Source organism: Camarhynchus parvulus, chromosome Z (assembly GCF_901933205.1).
Source record: "Camarhynchus parvulus chromosome Z, STF_HiC, whole genome shotgun sequence".
NCBI classification, from domain to species: Eukaryota; Metazoa; Chordata; class Aves; order Passeriformes; family Thraupidae; genus Camarhynchus; species Camarhynchus parvulus.
The window spans coordinates 62,396,482-62,413,229 of NC_044601.1; the positions used below are offsets into that span (position 1 = coordinate 62,396,482).

The window sequence follows — 16,748 nt, forward strand, 5'->3', positions numbered from 1 at the left end:
TTGTTGTTTTGTGCTGCACATCAAATTTCCATCTTGATTATCAAAGGATTGCCAAGCCATGATGGAAAAATGCTAACAATACTGATTAAATCCACACAGATTATGGAGCTGCAGACATGTTTGTCACAAAGCTTGTGAAACTTTGTTTACAGCTGTAATTAATTGTCCCCCTGCTATAGTAATAAAACAGAATATCAACAGCTGCATCAAGAAAATCAACAATACCTGTGCACTGTTTGGTCTGAATTTCAATTTATTTCAAAGGACCCTCTATCTTACTGAGAAAAAAAAGAACAGGGGGATCTTGCAGCTCCTCAGCAGTAGGATCTGTTGTAGCTCCTGCCCATCTATGCACTAAGTGTCAAGGATGCAGACTGGCTAAATCTGTCTACTTCATGCAGAGAAGGCAGAAACATGAAAAACACAAATTAATTTTTAGATACTGTTTAGGGTAAAATCAGATTTCATGCCCTTTCTACTTTCATGGAGAATATGGGCTTAAGGGACAGAGGATGAGCAGTAAAGGATAACAGACCACAGCAAAGGTCAAAGACCATGGGACATCGTCACTGGTGGCAACAAGGGCTGAACAATCTGAACATAACCTTCACCAGCCCTGCCTGCTCTGCACCAAGCAGAGAGCAGCTTCCACGCAGGGTAAGTAAGCCTGGCTTTAATATGTCAGGCCTTGCAATAATGCCCAAAAGGTAAGGACCGCTGCATTTTCGGCAATTAAAGGTGCTGTACACGATAGAAAAAATAAACAACAAGAAAATGCCTAAATGGAAGAAACATTTTTGTTTGTGGTTTGGTTTTTTTCCTCTCCTGACTCACAACCCAAAACTCATCTCAGGAGTCAAGTTTTATTGACTATCCTTTCTTGCCATCTGTCCTTTTATTGTTTAGACTGCCAGAAGCTGCACCAAGTTCTCTAACACAATTCTGCTGTACCATCCCCTCCCTATTCTCCATTAATCCCCACCATACTTTACTTGACTTTCTCCTCCTGTAGTGTGGCTATCTTTTGTCCTGGAGTTCTCTCTATGTCAACAGGGTGCCTCCTTTGTGTCCATCCTCTCAAAAGGAGATGTTTACATTAATGTAAGTGCAGAACTAGTTCTCAAATGCCCTGTTCCTAAGCCACCCAGGTCCCTCACCGGGCCCCGTCAGGGCACCCCTCAGAGGGGCTTCTCAGGGCGTCCCTCACACGGTGTCCCTCACAGGGTCCCTTGGAGGGCTCCTCAGCGGAATCCTCACATGGGCTCTCACGGGGTCTCTCGAGGGGTTCCTCAGGAACTCGTGGGTTAATTCCCGCGGCCCCTCCCGAGGGGCCCTCTGGGCGTCCTTTACTGGGGTCCCTCCGGGGATTCGTCACGCAGCCCCCGGAAGTGGGGGAAGTCCCTCAGCCCGGTCCTCAAGGGGTCCCTCACGCGCCCCCGGGGAGGGGCTCCGCGGCCCCGCCCCTTCCTCCCGCCCTGCGCGCGCCGAAGGAGGGGCGGGGACCCGGTCACGTGAAAGCGAAAGGAGGCGCGCGCTGCTCACGTGGTCACCGGGAGGGGGCGGGAGGCAGAGGCGGAAGGAAAACGCCGGTGGATGGGCGCGCGCGGGCGGTGCGTGAGGGGCGCGGGGCGGGGCTGCGCGAGAGCGCGTCGCATTGCGTGGCGTCACGTCACGTCACGTCACGTGGGGAGGGAAAACGACCCCGCGCGCGCGTGGAGGAGGAGGAGGAGGAGGAAGGGGAGGTCACGTGACGGTCGCGGGCGCCGCCGCCACCGCCGCCGCTTTGTGAGCGCACTGGGCAGGTACCGCGCGCGCGGGGGGCGCGCGGGGCCCCCCTCACCCGCCCCCGTCCCGGCCAACGGTCCCCGCGCGCGGCCGCTCCCCCGCCTCTCAGCCGCCCCCGAGGCCCCGCGGGCCCGGCCCCGCTTTGTCCGCCCGGCGGTCCCTCGGTCCGCGGGTCGGTCGGTGTCCGCCCGGGCCGCCCAGCCCCGGCCCGCCCGCCAACGGGTTGGACGGGGGGACGCGGCTTTGCCCTACTTTCTGTGGCGGCCGCCCCGGGGAAGCTTCGCCCTGGCCTAGATCGCCGTCCCCCCCGCCCCCTCCGCCCCCCTCCTCTCCCGCTCAGCAGGGCCGCGGGTGCGGGCAGCGCCCACCTGGCTGGGGAGGGGGTGCCCGCTTGGCCCCGGGAGAGGTGGGTTCTGTCTGCACCCCCTGACATCCGCGGGAGGGGGTCCTGCACCGTGTCCGCCTTCGAGGAGGGGTTCTCATCTCATCTTGGAAGTGCTGGTCTCCTGCAGCGAGGGTTTCCCTCTGGCGGGTTGGTGCCTCTGGCTCGGCGGCATGTGAGGAAAGCGGGACCAGCTGGAGGAGTGGGGCTGGCGGCAGGAGTCAGGCCAGAGGGGAGGTGGCAGCTTGAGAAGTGAACAAGTGGATGATGAAGTATCGATCTATGACTTTTGCCAGGCTTTACTTCCATGTTGTCGTTGCTCATCCCCTCTTCGGGTATTCCCTCGCTGGTGGTGGGGGTCACACCTAGAGACAATAACATCTCAGCAGCTACAGTGGGTTACTCGAGGACATGACAATGAATGAACCGTTCCCTCTATTAAGCTTCTCCAATTTAGTCCTTCCTTGCCATCGGCTGTGTGTGGTTGCTTGGAATTGGGTGCCACGGCAGGGCTGACTTATGTTGCCTTTAAAAAGAACAGAACGCTCTTCTGCGTTTTCTCTTGATGCTGAAGAAAATTGCAGAAGGGAAGTGAACTGGTAGGCATTCCTGTGCAAGAAGGTGGATGTAGAAAGGACCTGGTGCATGTTTGAGTCTAATGACAAGGGTCTGAACTCTCTGATGTGGAATAGGTTTAAAAGCTTGTGCTGGAATATCTGCAGTGCTGTTGGGTGCCACCTGGGAGCAGGGTGGACTGGTTTGAAGCTTCTCTTTTGTAAGTGTGCTAGCACCAGGAGTGTGGATGTGCAGAGCACCCCTGGTTGTGTTCAGAGGAGCAGGATGTTTTGTGGAACAGAAACTCGGGGTTTGCTACGGAGCTGTGTGAAGGAAAGCTGTGGAAGGGGAGTGGAGGGGCTGTCCTGGCCTGAGAGCAGCTGGTTTTTTGCAAGTAGAGAAATTGGAGCTGGATGTGAGGGAAGGGAAGGGAGGGGGAGCAGTGCTTGCCATTGAAACAGAGCCCTTCACAAAAAATGGTAGCGACTCAGCCTCCTGGCTTTTGCTTCTTTAATATTTACCAGGCCCTTTTAGCAATTCCCTTGGTTGTATCACATTCTCCAATGGAATCTGGGTTTGGATTCCTACCTGGCTGACTCAGTATTTATACCTGGACCCAATCTCTCTGCAGTGGTTTGACCTAACTTGTTTAAAGAATTTATTTTTAACGTTACACTAGGTAAGTTGAAAGCAAGCAAGGCTAAATCACTTTGCAGGATTGATGATGTTTTGTGACTCCTGAAAATGAGCTGGCTTCTGTTTTTATGACCTTAGTAATCTTGGAGGTGGGCAGGAGTGGGAGTTGGACAAGCTCTGTTCTACTTTGTTCAATTTGTAGTTTTATCAGTGTGTTGATTTTGAAAACTGTCTATAGTAAAAAAAACATGGCGTTTCTGAACTTCAGACTGTTTCAGTTGTTTTGGCCCATCCTCCGTAAAGCTCCTGGTGCCATGACTTACAGAAGGGTTTGATTGTTTGAGGCGACATGGAAGCTACAGACTCACCACTAAAACCTAAGGAAGCTAGGGAGTAAACCAACAAAATAGTTTTGTCTGTTACCAGAAGCTGTTATTTTTAAACTTTTTTTTGTATGGCTCTTCCATTTTTTTGAAGCTGCAGTTCTAGAACCTAGAAGTAGATTGTTGATGCTCTATATTTCTTCCATGAACTTTTATTTTAGGTGATTATTTCCTTGGAAAATGCCATTTTTTGGTACACTTTATGTTTGTTGCTGATGTTGTCCTATTGATATTGGTCATAGCAGAGTAACATGCTGATGAGCAGTGCTTAAAAGATGTATGTGTCATGTACTGTTAATGCTCTATTAATAATCATCACTGAGAGTCTTGCTATTAGTAGTAATGCTTACATGCTGTTTCAGTCACATTTAGTACTGGTACTTAGAATAGGTGTTTCATGAAAGACTAGGGGTAAAATTTCAGACTTGTTATGAATATTTTTATTTATCTTTTTTTCTTATTTGGTTGAAGCACAGGGACAGGACTCTGAATGCCTGAGTTCAGTGCTTTGCAACAGCCTTGTGTGAGTTTGCTGAAGGAGAAGCCAAGTGACTTGTCCCCTTGGTAAAATACAGATTAGAGAAACCATGTTGTATTTGTAGACTTCAGAATTATTGAATGGAAGATGCTTGAGGAAATACAATTCACATGCACTTCAGTGTTATTCTGCTAGAGCTTTTGGTGAATTTTAGGTTTATTTCTCAAACAGTCTGTTTACTTGTAGCCCATTGGGTCCTTTGTGCTTTTCAGAGAAGACCTAGTTTGGACTTGCACTGTTTTTCATATAACTTCCCTAAACAGGTTACATTCATTAAAGTGAGAGCTGCGATGAAAGGTTGTGAAATGCCTCCTTTGCAATTACTTCAGGTTTATATTTTACAAAAACTGTACAAAGGGTTTGTCTGTTTTGCTCTAACATGAAAGTCCACACTCTTTGATTTTGGCCATCTGCACTGGGAGTCTGTTGGAACTCCCCATCCGCCTGGGGCTCCTGCAAGGCTGTTCCTTCCACAGGTGTGGTACCCTAAGCCTTTCTCTCCCCATTACTTCTCAATGCTTCGAGGAGTAAACAGCTACTAAAGACAGGCAGTTTAAAGGTGGTATGGTCTGATGCCTAAGATCTCATGTCTTGCTCAGCCTGCTTTTACTACATCATAAATATTATGTTCTCTTTAGATTGTAAAACCTGTAAAATAGGTTATGGGAACAACTTAGTGCAGCTCCCTTGGATGGAGTTGTTTCTATTCTCAGTGCTATTGAAATTCTATTTCTTTTTGTCCAGCTTTCTTTGTGGAACCTGCACAATATTGTGGCTTCTTTTGAAGGTAAAATTGTCAAGCTTTTTTTCTGCTCTCTCCCCAGGCTTCTTAAATCAGTCTTCCAACAGGTGAGGTTGGAGGACTCCTTAACCTGGATGAGTGTAGCATTTTGCATTAAAAACAATTAAATGTTTCCCATGTTGAGAGAGCTTTGATCTTTCTTGAGACTTAAGATTTGCCTGAAGTATACTCCGATCGTGAACTCTATGGTTTTGTTTTTCTGCTATATCATACAGAAAATACAGTTTATTGCTGTAGAAGATGCAGGTTCAATGGAATCGGTCTTGCAGAATTATTCAGTATGTGAATCTACAATTAATTGAAGAAAACACAAATACTTTATTAACCTCCAGATTTGAATCATCAGGTTGTACTTTTTAAAACTGTTTCAGTGTGGGGGAAAGAATGCTTACCTCAGTCGTTTAGGCCAACCCTGTGGCTGAAGGTGTAGGATTTGAATTCACTAGTTATGACCATGTTCCTAAACATTTTTAATGGTTAACTATAGAGAGAGGAAGTCTTTATGCAGTTTTATTGCATCTGGCATTGGTTTAATCTAGAACATTTCATTTGTGTTTCTTACTACTAAAGTAGTGTTTCTGGAAGTAGGATGATACTTTAAAAACCATATTGAGATTGCTTTTGAGGAAGGAAAACACAGTGTTTGTTTCTACTCCATTTGTACTGTTTAGTGGTTTGAGGGTGATGGATGTATAGTAATATGGAATGAAGCATATAACTTCAGAAACATTTTTGCTTCCTGTTTTTAAATGTTAACTAAATCATGGCTATTTTGTCCTTAGTGCTTGGCTTTGTACTGTTTCATTATCTGTGTTTGTCCAATTTGAAAGCTATTGCCGATTTTTTTTTTTCTCTGCTCTTCTTTGATTTTCAAAATCTTATGTTGTCTTACACACGGTTTCAGCAACAGGAATCTAAAAGGAATCCTGGTGCCAAACCTTGCAGTACTGTTGGGCTGTACATAGTATATTGTATTCAAGAAACTCTGGTCCATGCATTTGATGGGTTGTGCCCCAAGGGATGGATGTCTGCTTTTATTTCAGCTTTCAGTCACTCATTGTGGAGATCACTGACTTGTGATCCAGTTTTGAGACTGACATAAGGGAGACCTAAGTTAGTGATGTTAACTTCAGGTGACTAAGTGTGATGAGGGCGAAGAGTACTGCACTTCCTGGTCTTGTCCTTCACTTTCTTTTATTAGCCACTGAATGAATTTCTGAATGTTTTGAACATGGGTTAAGTGCCAAGGGGTAGCTGTCAGAAATTTTTTTTAGAGAAAGGTTGGAATAGACTTGTGAGGTTGGTGAAGTTAAGTTAATGAGTACATACAAGTGTTTGTTTTTTCCTTAGCATTTGAGTAAACACTTTCTGATACCTATCTTCAACCTGTTGGGTTTCTTTGCTGTTTCTTGATGTCCAGATTAGCAGCAATGCCCAGGAACTCTTCTTTGCATCTTAGAAAAAGATGCCTATTATCTTTTTTGAATAGTTCTCTGTTATGACTGCTAGTATAAAACCCGTTTCAACTTCATACCTGTACTCCAGTTTTTATTGTTTACCATTTTATTTGTTGATGTAGTAGTGTATGTTTCTGGATTTTATCCCAGTGGCTTTTAACCTACCTGATTTAATTGAAGAGTCTCTTGATTTTCTCTATATTACTGTAGGAGCAGAAATGCTAGAGCTTGAGAATTGTCTCTAATGGAGCTGGTGGGATGTTTTTGATAACAGCTTTTCTGTTAAAGGACTTGCCTTTTTCCTTCACTTCATCATGGGCTGGCCTAGGCTGACAGGGAATTCTGGAGGTGTTCTAGTCTCCCCTTGCTCAAGCAGCACCATCTACAGCAGGTTGCCCAGGGCTTTGTCTGAGTGTGTTTTGAATATCTGCAGTGGAGACTCTGCCACCTCACTGGGCAACCTGTGCTGTGCCAGTGTTTGGTTGCCCTCAAGGCACAAAAGTGTTCCCTGTTGTTCACAGGGAGCATCCTGTGTTTCAGCTCTTTTGCTCTGGTCCTGACACTGGGCACTGCTGAAAGTAGCCTGACTGTGTCCCTTTCCTTCAGGTACTTAGACATATTGCTGAGGCACCACATCCCTCCCAGGCTTTTTTCTCTGGATTCAGGTGCTTGGCATAGTTAGAGCTGTAGTCCTTCAGGCAAACTAAATTTATATGTCTTTACTGGCCTTTGAGAAAGAGGTGGATTAAGCATTGAATTTAGTATGGGTGGTGTGGTATTCACAGTAATTAATGATTCTTGGTTGGTTGAGAAATGGGTGGGTTTAGAGAAAGTACTTTGAAAATGCAGTAAGAGGCATATTTCAAATTTGAATAATTTCTGTGCTTGCAAATGAGGACTAATTGACTGGTTCTAGCTGAATTGAAAACAATAATTCAGCAGTCTGTGAGGGAAGAAATAGGTTGAACACTGTTTGTTTTATTAGTGTCTGACAGTGATAAAATTGCCCAGGTCCTTTGTATGTTCTGTCTAGGAGTTGCACGGATTGCAAATGATGACTTGAAGTAAAATACATTGTTTAGGAAAAGTTACACTGAGTTCTTACCGCATATTGAACTCCATTTTGTGATGTTATGTACATCAAAAGTATTTTTAAAAGTACTTTTTAATGAGACTAAAGCCCACACTTTGCAGAACTATGGGAGTCCTAAATTAGAAGCTAACTGGACCAGCCTAGTTTTTGTACTCTTGCAAGTCCAGACACTTTTCCCAAAAACTGCAAGACCCCCACAACTGTAAAGAAAGGTTGAAATAAAGTTAGATGGTTAAAATTACTTGCATAGTTAGGTTGAATCTGGAATAGTGCTGGGATTACTTGCATAGTTGAATCTGCGAAGTGCTGGGATGACTCTTCTAGAACAGTCATCCAAAATGAAACATCATGAGGTGTAGTTTCTGCTAGGAAACCTGCCTCAAATATTTGGATGACTTTGCTCCCTTACTGATTCTGTGGATTACTGGGGAGTGCTTTTGAGAACTTCTGCCATGAAAGACAGTGAAGCAAGAATGTGTATAACTTATATTGTCCTCAATAAACAAATCCATTAAAATGGCAGATCAAGAGAAGATGTTCAAGTGTTTCATTAGTTATGAAATGACTCGCCCACTATAAAATATGATAAAACATAATGCAAGAAACTGCAAAACCATCCAATTTCAGTTAATTTTATTACTTAAGTAAAAATTGAACACAAAAATATACTGACTGAGGCATCTTGCCTTTCAGGCAAAAACAAGGTGATGTTGAACATTTGAGCCACACTGTGGTAACTAAAGGCCTTTCCACCCAGGAAAAAAAATAGGTAGCTGTTTGAAACTGGAACTGAATATAGGGGAAAACAAATGAAAGATATAGGGGAAAACAAATGGAAGAGTTGAGCAACTGGAGTCAGCATAATTTTTCTTCTTGGGACTTTGTTTAGGAGTGGTGAGGGGCCGGGAACTGCTTGTATGGTCATAGGTCCCCTTTATTGACAGACCTTGATTGAAAAGCTGATATATAACTCTTCCCCCTTTTCCAGTTGCTCCACAGTACTGGAGAAAAGTTAGGATTAGTTGTTAATGTGGACTTTTTATGATACTTTCTTTGACTTAGCAGGCAGGTTCTAATGCAGGATGTAAAGGGAGAAGGACAGAGCGAGTTGCTTGTGGAGGAGCAGGAGGAGGATATGGCTTGGGGCTAGTTACAAGACAGGTTTGCAGTGGGGGAAAAACGGGGAAGAGTTTGGTGTTCTTGATCTTGATATGATGTGTTGCTACTTTGATTTGTTTGTTCAAATTATTCGGAGCCTGGTTCATGTAAGTAGAATCAGTAATGCTGGGGAACCTTAGGTGTGTCTTAACAAACAAACAAAATTCCTGCTTTGATGAACTGCACTGAAAGTGAGTAATGAAATAATATCAGGAATGATTAGCCATGGTGGAGTACCTGGGGGAGAGAAAGGGGTCTCTGTTCTCAGCGTCCCATTTGGCTGTTAAATCTGCCTGGTGAATTCTTTGACACTGAGACTATGTTTCAGTGCGCTGAAACGGTGTTGCTCTGTTAGTGTGTAGCGGCTGCGTCTCTGGTAATGCTGACTGCAAAGCTGTGAGGCTGTTTTGCATCTTACTTTTGGTATTCCTACAAATGTGTTTTTGTTCTGCATTTATGGCTATGTGTAGTGTAGCATTGACAATTTGCTGTATGCCCCAGAAGCTTATATATGAACAGATATGCTGGAAAGACTGTGAAAGTTTTTTTTAAGATAATATTTTTTTTCTTTTCTAAAACAGACATGTTGAAGGGGATAAGCTATCTCTTCTGGCACTCAGTAATTCTGAGGAAAGTTAATTCTCCTGGTAGATTCACGTAGTCATTCTGTTGAATAAAATAAGAGCATTACCATTTCTTACATTTCCTGAAAAATCTCAGCTATATGCTTTTCAAGTTCCCTACCAGGTGAAGTAACCTTATGTAAATATAGGTCAAACACTTTGCTAAACTTTGCTAAAATGTATATATGAACTTTATTTTGTTGTAGTTAAAACCTAAAAGCATTCATCTGGAAACACGGCAAAGCCTGAAAATGGAGCTTCACACTAGGCTGGTTTATCTAAATGCATGTTTGGGCATTATAACTCTCTTGTATTTTATATTGGTATGGTATTTATGGCTGGAAAGGTGTGGGGCTCTGCTTTCCTGAAATCTCAAAGACCAGCTGGGAGGAAGTGATATGTTTAGTTCTTTCAGTACTTGGTGTATATTGACCTCCCAAGGATTAAGTTTTGGGGATGTATCAAAGCTTGTTGAAATACTGACCTATAATATGTATTCTTCATCTCTCTTTTTCAAAAGTTTTATATATATATATATATATATATATATATATTTCAAAATCACACAAATTTCTAATTTAAATAAAAAGTGGAAATATCCCCTCTTTTTATCTTAAAAAAATAAATTGAATAAATTAAAAGGTTTGGATCTCTATTAAGCTTCAGATGAGTTTAAAAGAAAAAAGCTCCTCAAAAGCTCCTCGTGAAGAAGATGATGGGAAAGCTTCCCAGTTGTGTTAAATTAAAAACATCACACACCCAAAAGACTTAATGTTAACCAAAACACGATCATATGTGTCTGGGACTTACACTTTCAATTCTTTTACACAATTGGATATCTTGCTAAAGCTCTAGAAGAGTGCGCTAAAGAAATACTTGTTTGTGGTGTAATTTGACATCAGTGTACTTCTAAAGGTTCAACAACTAGCATTTCAGTCATGGTATAATGTTTGCTGACAAGTGAATTCCAGATAAACGTTTATTTAGTTTTAGTTGCCTCTGAAGTAAAACTACAGCGTTTAGTGTGTTCGCATTAGTTTGTAAGGTTGGTTTTTTTTTTTTGTTTTTTTTTGGTTTTTTTGTTTTGTTAATTCACCAGGTTTTGTCCTAGTGTTTCTTCTCACTTAATGTCATTTTCCCTTGATCTCTCTTTTATTCCTCATTTGATTTTGGTAGGAACTGATAAATCAGTCGAACAAAGGTTTGTGTTCTCAAATGTACTTGCATATTAGAATATATATGAAAGTCTAACATAATCTCAGATATGGAAGGCCTTACTCTTGGTGCTGTGTGTGCTAGGAATTTTCTGGGTTTTATTTGTTCTGTATACAAGAGTTGAGATTTTGGAATGGTTTTCAGGGAAGTTATGTCTCTGGCTCTTAGCATGAGATAATTCATTTAAACATACTTTTTCCTTCCCTTTCTTCTTTTTTTGGCAAAATAAAATCTAAAAGGAGCGCAAAATGTTTTACTTTGAAGTATTTACAACTCTTCAAATGGACTTTCATGAATAGGTGGAAGTAAAAATTCTACTCTTTTAAGTTGTTGTTTTCAGCAGTTGTATGTGTACTCCATAATGTTTAAATGCAGTGTATTGAGAGTTGTTTTATCACATTCTATCAGTCTCTTGCATTTGATCCTGTGCAGAAATTCCTGTGATGTGGCTGCGAGCTCACAGTATCTTCCAAAAAATCTCAAGAACTCAAACTTCAGGGCAGTGTTCTTTTGAATATCAAAACTAAGGTCATTCTAACGCCTTTGTCCTTAGAGTTTTAGAGCATAGCAACAGGGTTGGTAAGTATAGTTTTTCTAATATTAGACATCAAAAACTGAAGGAACCAAAAGGACAGTACCTACTTAGATGAGACTTGTATACTTTCAAAAAAACTACCTTAAAGCCCTGCAGAACAGCAAATTTCAGTGTTCTGGAGGTGAGACAGGGGGTTTTTAGTCATTTACTTTCTGCTGATTGCAGTTTTGGTTGACTGCTCTTATACTCTTTTCCCTGATCAGAGGAAATATGTTACATTCTTCCTTTTAAATGTTTATTTTTGCTTTATTCTACTGATTCAGGTTCTTACTAGTTTTCAAAAAGCCATGTTTTGGACAGTGTTCTCATTGAACTTGAAAAATAGTCTTGTGTTAAATTGAGAACACATTTAAGGCATCATACTGTTCTGCATTTTAAACTTGTCTACTATTGGTTTCTGAATTTATTTACAGTGTCATCTTGGCTTTTTCAGCAAGTGTGCTTAACAATCCCCTGCTGTGCTAGAATTTTTAAACAAGGCTCTGTAAATGACTGTAAATTATTACTGTGTTTAAAAAGCTGTTACTGAACTTTGTAATGCAATTTTTAGAACTTGTAATGTTTTATCTTGACTATTCCTTGCTCATCCTTTGCTTCATTTCTGTATACATACAGTTTCTGACTTCCTTGGAGAAAACTGATGTTTACAACACATCTTTTGAAATGGTTTTAAATATTGTCATTGTCAAACCTTTTGTTTTGTGAAGTTCTTCTAGGGGCAGTATGCTCTCTGTAGCTGGTACCTGTAATATTTCAATGTTGTTGCTTGAGTTGAGCACTGCAGTTAGCACAATGTGTATTCCAGTCTCAGAATTCATATGTGTACTGATAGTGAGGTGTACAGTTAGAATAAATAAGCTGTTTCAGGAGCTGTGTATAGAGTACAACTCCATTTTGTTTCTAAAGTGAGTAACTTCATCTTACAGGAAAGTGCTTGGTCTTTCAGACTTTCAGTGGTTAAATGGACAGGTCACTACTATCTTCTTTGAATGTTTTAGAAAACACATTTTCTATTTAGGCATTTTAGTATTGCCTTGCACAGTATATAAACTTGGCATACCTGTGTGGAATCAGGGACTGTGATTCATTCCTGTGCTGTACTCAACTAACTCGGACTACAAAAATATGTTAGAAGGGAGTGCTAACTTGGTGAAGATAAGGGACTACATTAATATGAAAAGGAATTTTTAATGGCTTAACAATAGGAAGGGAGTTTTGAAGAAAAGCTTTATATGCTTGTTCAGATTTTGTGAACTTAAAAAGTCAATATTACTCTTGCCCTTGTGTGAATTTTATTGTGAGCTGGTTTCTTGTAAAGAAGTGATGGAAGAGAATGACAACTTCCTACTGGAGACAGCGAACACAATAACATTTAAGTCAGACCATGTTAGCAGAAGAAGGTACAGATGGAGCTGGAACAGTGGTCATGGGTCTTAGAAAAAGCATACAGGTCATTCTCCACCCCATTTATGTTTAGAGAGAAAGTAAATACTGAATTAAATGCAGTAAAACTGTAGGCAATTTGATGCTTTATGTGAGCACCTTGTCTCTTTGGTATCTTCCTCAGAAAATTTAAGAAACTAAGAAGTGAGAGACTAATTTAATTTTGATTTAATTTCAAGGATGAGAACAGCCTGGATGACTATATTCCTGCTGTTAGGTTGAGTTCTGCATAGAGGGCTTTTTATTTGCCTGCTCCTTTCTAGCATGTTTTAGGTTGTAAAGATAATTAATCCATCATCTCTTTCAAAAGTTTGGTATCATTTTTGTGCAGGTGAGATAGACCTGACTTCACATGAGTTCTAGACTGAAGAAATAGCTGAATTTACACATGACACCAAGTTGAGAAGCTGGGGTTGTGAGGAAAATAATACTCAAAATCAGGGGGGAAAGCTTGGGGTAAACCCAAAGTTTCTGACTGAAGCAAGTTAACATGAGGATTAGTATCAGAGGAAGCTTGTCAAACCTGCTTGTTTTAAGCTAGACAAAATGGTAACAACAGTTGTGACTGTAAGAAAGAGCCATCCAGAGGTGGCAGGGAAATGGAAGTGATCTTTGATGGTTTTCAGTTCTTGGTGCTGTTTTAGTTGTTTCTTGTTTTTGAGCACCTGACAGTAAGTTTGTAAAAGGATTTCACTCACTTCTCACAGTGTTTTTTAACTTTGAAAGGCTAAACTGAGCCAAATGGCTGATAGTTTTCATTAAGATGTGATGTACAGTGATTGTGAAGAAAGGAAATGGCTAACACTGCCTTACAAACTATTATTTCTTTTCCTCCTTCTGAAACTTTAAATTCAGAGACAATGTATGTCACTGCAAAAACAAAAAAAAAACAACTGGAAAAAAAAACGTATTTTGTTTTGGTGGATATTCCTGCCTAAGATTAGTCTTGAGAAATATAATCTGGGACAAAAAAAGTATAGAAAGATGTTCTGGAATATTTTGCTTTATTTAAAAGTGTTTTTCTGCAAGACTCCTAGCTTTCTTTTGTCTTCTGAGTATAAGAACGTATCACAAGGAGTGGTTTGTGCTGGTGGTCTTCCCTTGGTGTCTAGTTTGGGGGTTGGGAAGGTGCAGGAAGGATACTGAGCTGTCTGGTGTTGCTACCAAAACTGAAGCTAAAATCAGAAATCTGCTATCACATTTTATAGATACAGCATTACTGATTACAGAGTGTATTTCCTTCTATATCAGTTGTGGCTTGTAATTTCAGCATTGCTTTTTTTGTGTGTGTGTTGTACTGTGATCTGATGAGTGGCGTAAGTCTGAATTAATCCTGCCCTCCAAAACTTTTCTGTGGTGGCACTTTCTACTTTGTCCCTCACTGTCAATTCTAGTGTGAATTAAATAGGGGTCTTTTTTTTTATGCAGTTGAGTATGTTTCTGCAAGTGTGAGAATGTCTCTGCTCTTGCTCTGCTATTTTTAGTCCTCTTGCTTGTATCTGTTTCTATTCAAAGAATTCCTTTGGAAGCTGTTCCAGGAGAGAGTGGTTTGGTGACGCTGGGGGAGACAGGGAAAGTGCAGGCAAGGAGTGTGTTTGTGATCTAGCAGCGAGATGCCCGATGTGCAGCACTGCTTGCTGTGTGACACCTTGTTTCTGAGCAAACTGTTCCAAGAGAATTCCCCCTGCTGAGTATTGTCCTGCCAGGTGTTACATGGTTCTTTGTGTCATTTGGAGTGCCTGGGTTTCTACTTGAATCTTATTACTCAATTTGTTTTTCTGTGGAAACAGCAATTCATTTTAGAGGCTGATCAGGTATGGGCTGTTATATCAGAGCAGGTAACTGAAGTGTGCATTTCTAGCATTTAATAACCAAAGCCAGCTGTTCCCAGTACTTGTTCTTTTTTTTCTTGTTCAGTTTTCTGAAACAGCTTATTCTGGATTAGCTTTCCTAGTAAATTGGTTTAAAAGTTTTCACTTGTTATTTAACAGCCTTTTTTTTTTGTGGTTGCGTGCATTACTCATCTTGTGAGTACAGGTAGCTGTTGGTTGTAATGGTAGTGATAAGTGGGGGTGATCCATTTTTTTTTTAGTTTAAGTGCTGTATCTTATGGTTGGTAGTATTGACAAACTGGTGGAAGCCTGAGTGGTGTGTTTGCTGACAGCCCAAGCTTTGACTGTTCTGGGAGTGTCCTGCTGACATTGTCACAAGAAGGGCAGGGACAAGTGGTTTTGACACAAATCAGTCACAGTTAGTACAGGAAGGTCATCAACCCTGTGCAGCCTCAGTGGAGTACTTCAATCTTATCTGAGATGCTTTGGCCACTTAAGAACTTTTTTGTGTTGTGGTATTGATGGCTTAATGAGAGTGTGGCCTGAGTTCTTATGTACTTTCATGTATTCTTTGAAGAGAACATCTGTAACTTGTGTAGTTGGTACTCTGCAGCTGTTTTCTCACCTACATGTATATGTGTGTGCCCTGAGCCCACCTGGGCTTTTTGCTGACCCCAGAGTCCATCTCAGGCTGGAAAGCTTTGCAAATTATTGCAGTCTGAAGAGGCTTTACTTTGTGATTCTTTTAGTGGAGAGAGCCATTCAAAGAACTGCCAAGTCACCCAGCTCTGTTTTCCTCAATGGTTTTGTCTGGATTTCCTCCTCTCCCCCTCAGAGGGGATGCTGTGAGTTTTAATGCGCTGGCAGAGTAAACAAACCTTGTCAAGGTGGGGCTTTTGAGGTAATGGGTGGACGTTTAATTTTGTTATTCCTCTAAAAGTGAAATCCATAGATGACTGGCAAAAGTATTGAATATTCAGTTGTGCATACAAAATCATTAAAGATTGTTATGGGTCAATAAGTTGCTTTGGACTAGTTTGAATCTATTTTAATGTCTGAAGCTGAATGTAAACATACAGTTCTGTAGCTGGGGGAAAAGACTGTAGTTTGGGTTAACATAAGCTGTGTCGGCGTGGCTATTCTGATGCTGATTATACCCTCCTCTTCTTTGGATAAAAACACCTCCAAATCTTAAACATACTCTTCACTGCAAGTTACTAACTGTTTGCTAACAGATATCTGAGAGGTTGAACATGAAGTGTTCCTCAGTGAACGTGATAGAAGCCTCTTTTCTTCCAAGACAGTTATATATTCAAATGTACACTTTACTTCAAAACTCCCCTGAGAGGTTGGGGTTTTCTTGTTTTGTGTTTAAAATACCTATGGAGAATTGTTTCTAATTTTTTTGATTGCACACATGGGCTTGACCAGGATCGTGCTCTACTGGATCCCAGAAAAACAAAATACATTTCTACCTGTGCTGTAATGGTGCCTTGTCTACTAAAAGCAGGTTCCCCCTTTCCTCATGAACTTGGTCCCTGTACCTCCTGTCAGATTCAGCAGTTGTATAGCCACATAGTTTTCCACCGGATAAGCTTGTTGAACTGACTGATTGTTTTGTTTTAGAGGCTTTAGTTTGCTCCTGGGTGAGCCTACTGAACCGACTCCCTCTGCAGCTGCAGGATCATTAGCCGAATTGAAGGAAAGGAGCAATATTTTGTGGTTAAGGAGTGGGGGAGCAGGCATGCCATTTCTGGTGATTGCTCACAGTTGTGTGGTATTAGATGTGAGCTGATACTTGATTTTAATGGAACAAACTGTATGGGTTCTGCTCAAGCTCTGGATTGAACTTCAAGTGAATATAGAGCCATGTCGCAAAGGGAAACTAAAACTCCAGTCCAACCATGGGGTTTTTTGACCTTAAGTGTGCTCAGCCATCCTTTACTTGCTTGAGAGACTTCAGGAAGGCTGTGTGGGTTCTGGTTGCAGAGGATAATGATTTTCAGGCTCTGAAAAGCCTGCTAGTTAGTTTTTTTTCTCCTCCGGCTGCAATAAACCTTTTTTTTACTAAATACTAGTTAATATTTTTTCCAATCCTCCTAGTTAATGCAGTGAATAATTCAATTGGAGTGTCTGGTGGCTGGTTGTCCAAGAGAATTCCTGTTTCCTGTATATTTAATTGTTTCATTTTTATTTGGGCCAGTGCAGGGGTTTTTTTCCTGTTTTGGTCTTGGTAGGTTTGGGGTTTTTT

The 16,748-nt window shown here is 41.5% G+C and overlaps 1 protein-coding gene across 5 annotated transcripts in view; it reads left to right on the forward strand.

Annotated features, from left to right (window-relative positions):
* The first annotated feature begins 1,704 nt into the window (after nucleotides 1-1,704).
* The window catches only part of UBAP2 (ubiquitin associated protein 2), a 91,356-nt gene continuing 76,312 nt past the window's right edge, over nucleotides 1,705-16,748 (forward strand). For all 5 annotated transcript variants that reach the window (XM_030969353.1, XM_030969354.1, XM_030969355.1 and 2 more), the window contains exon 1: nucleotides 1,705-1,802. The gene's annotated coding sequence lies outside the window, so the exon portion shown is untranslated. The remainder of the gene's footprint in view (nucleotides 1,803-16,748) is intronic.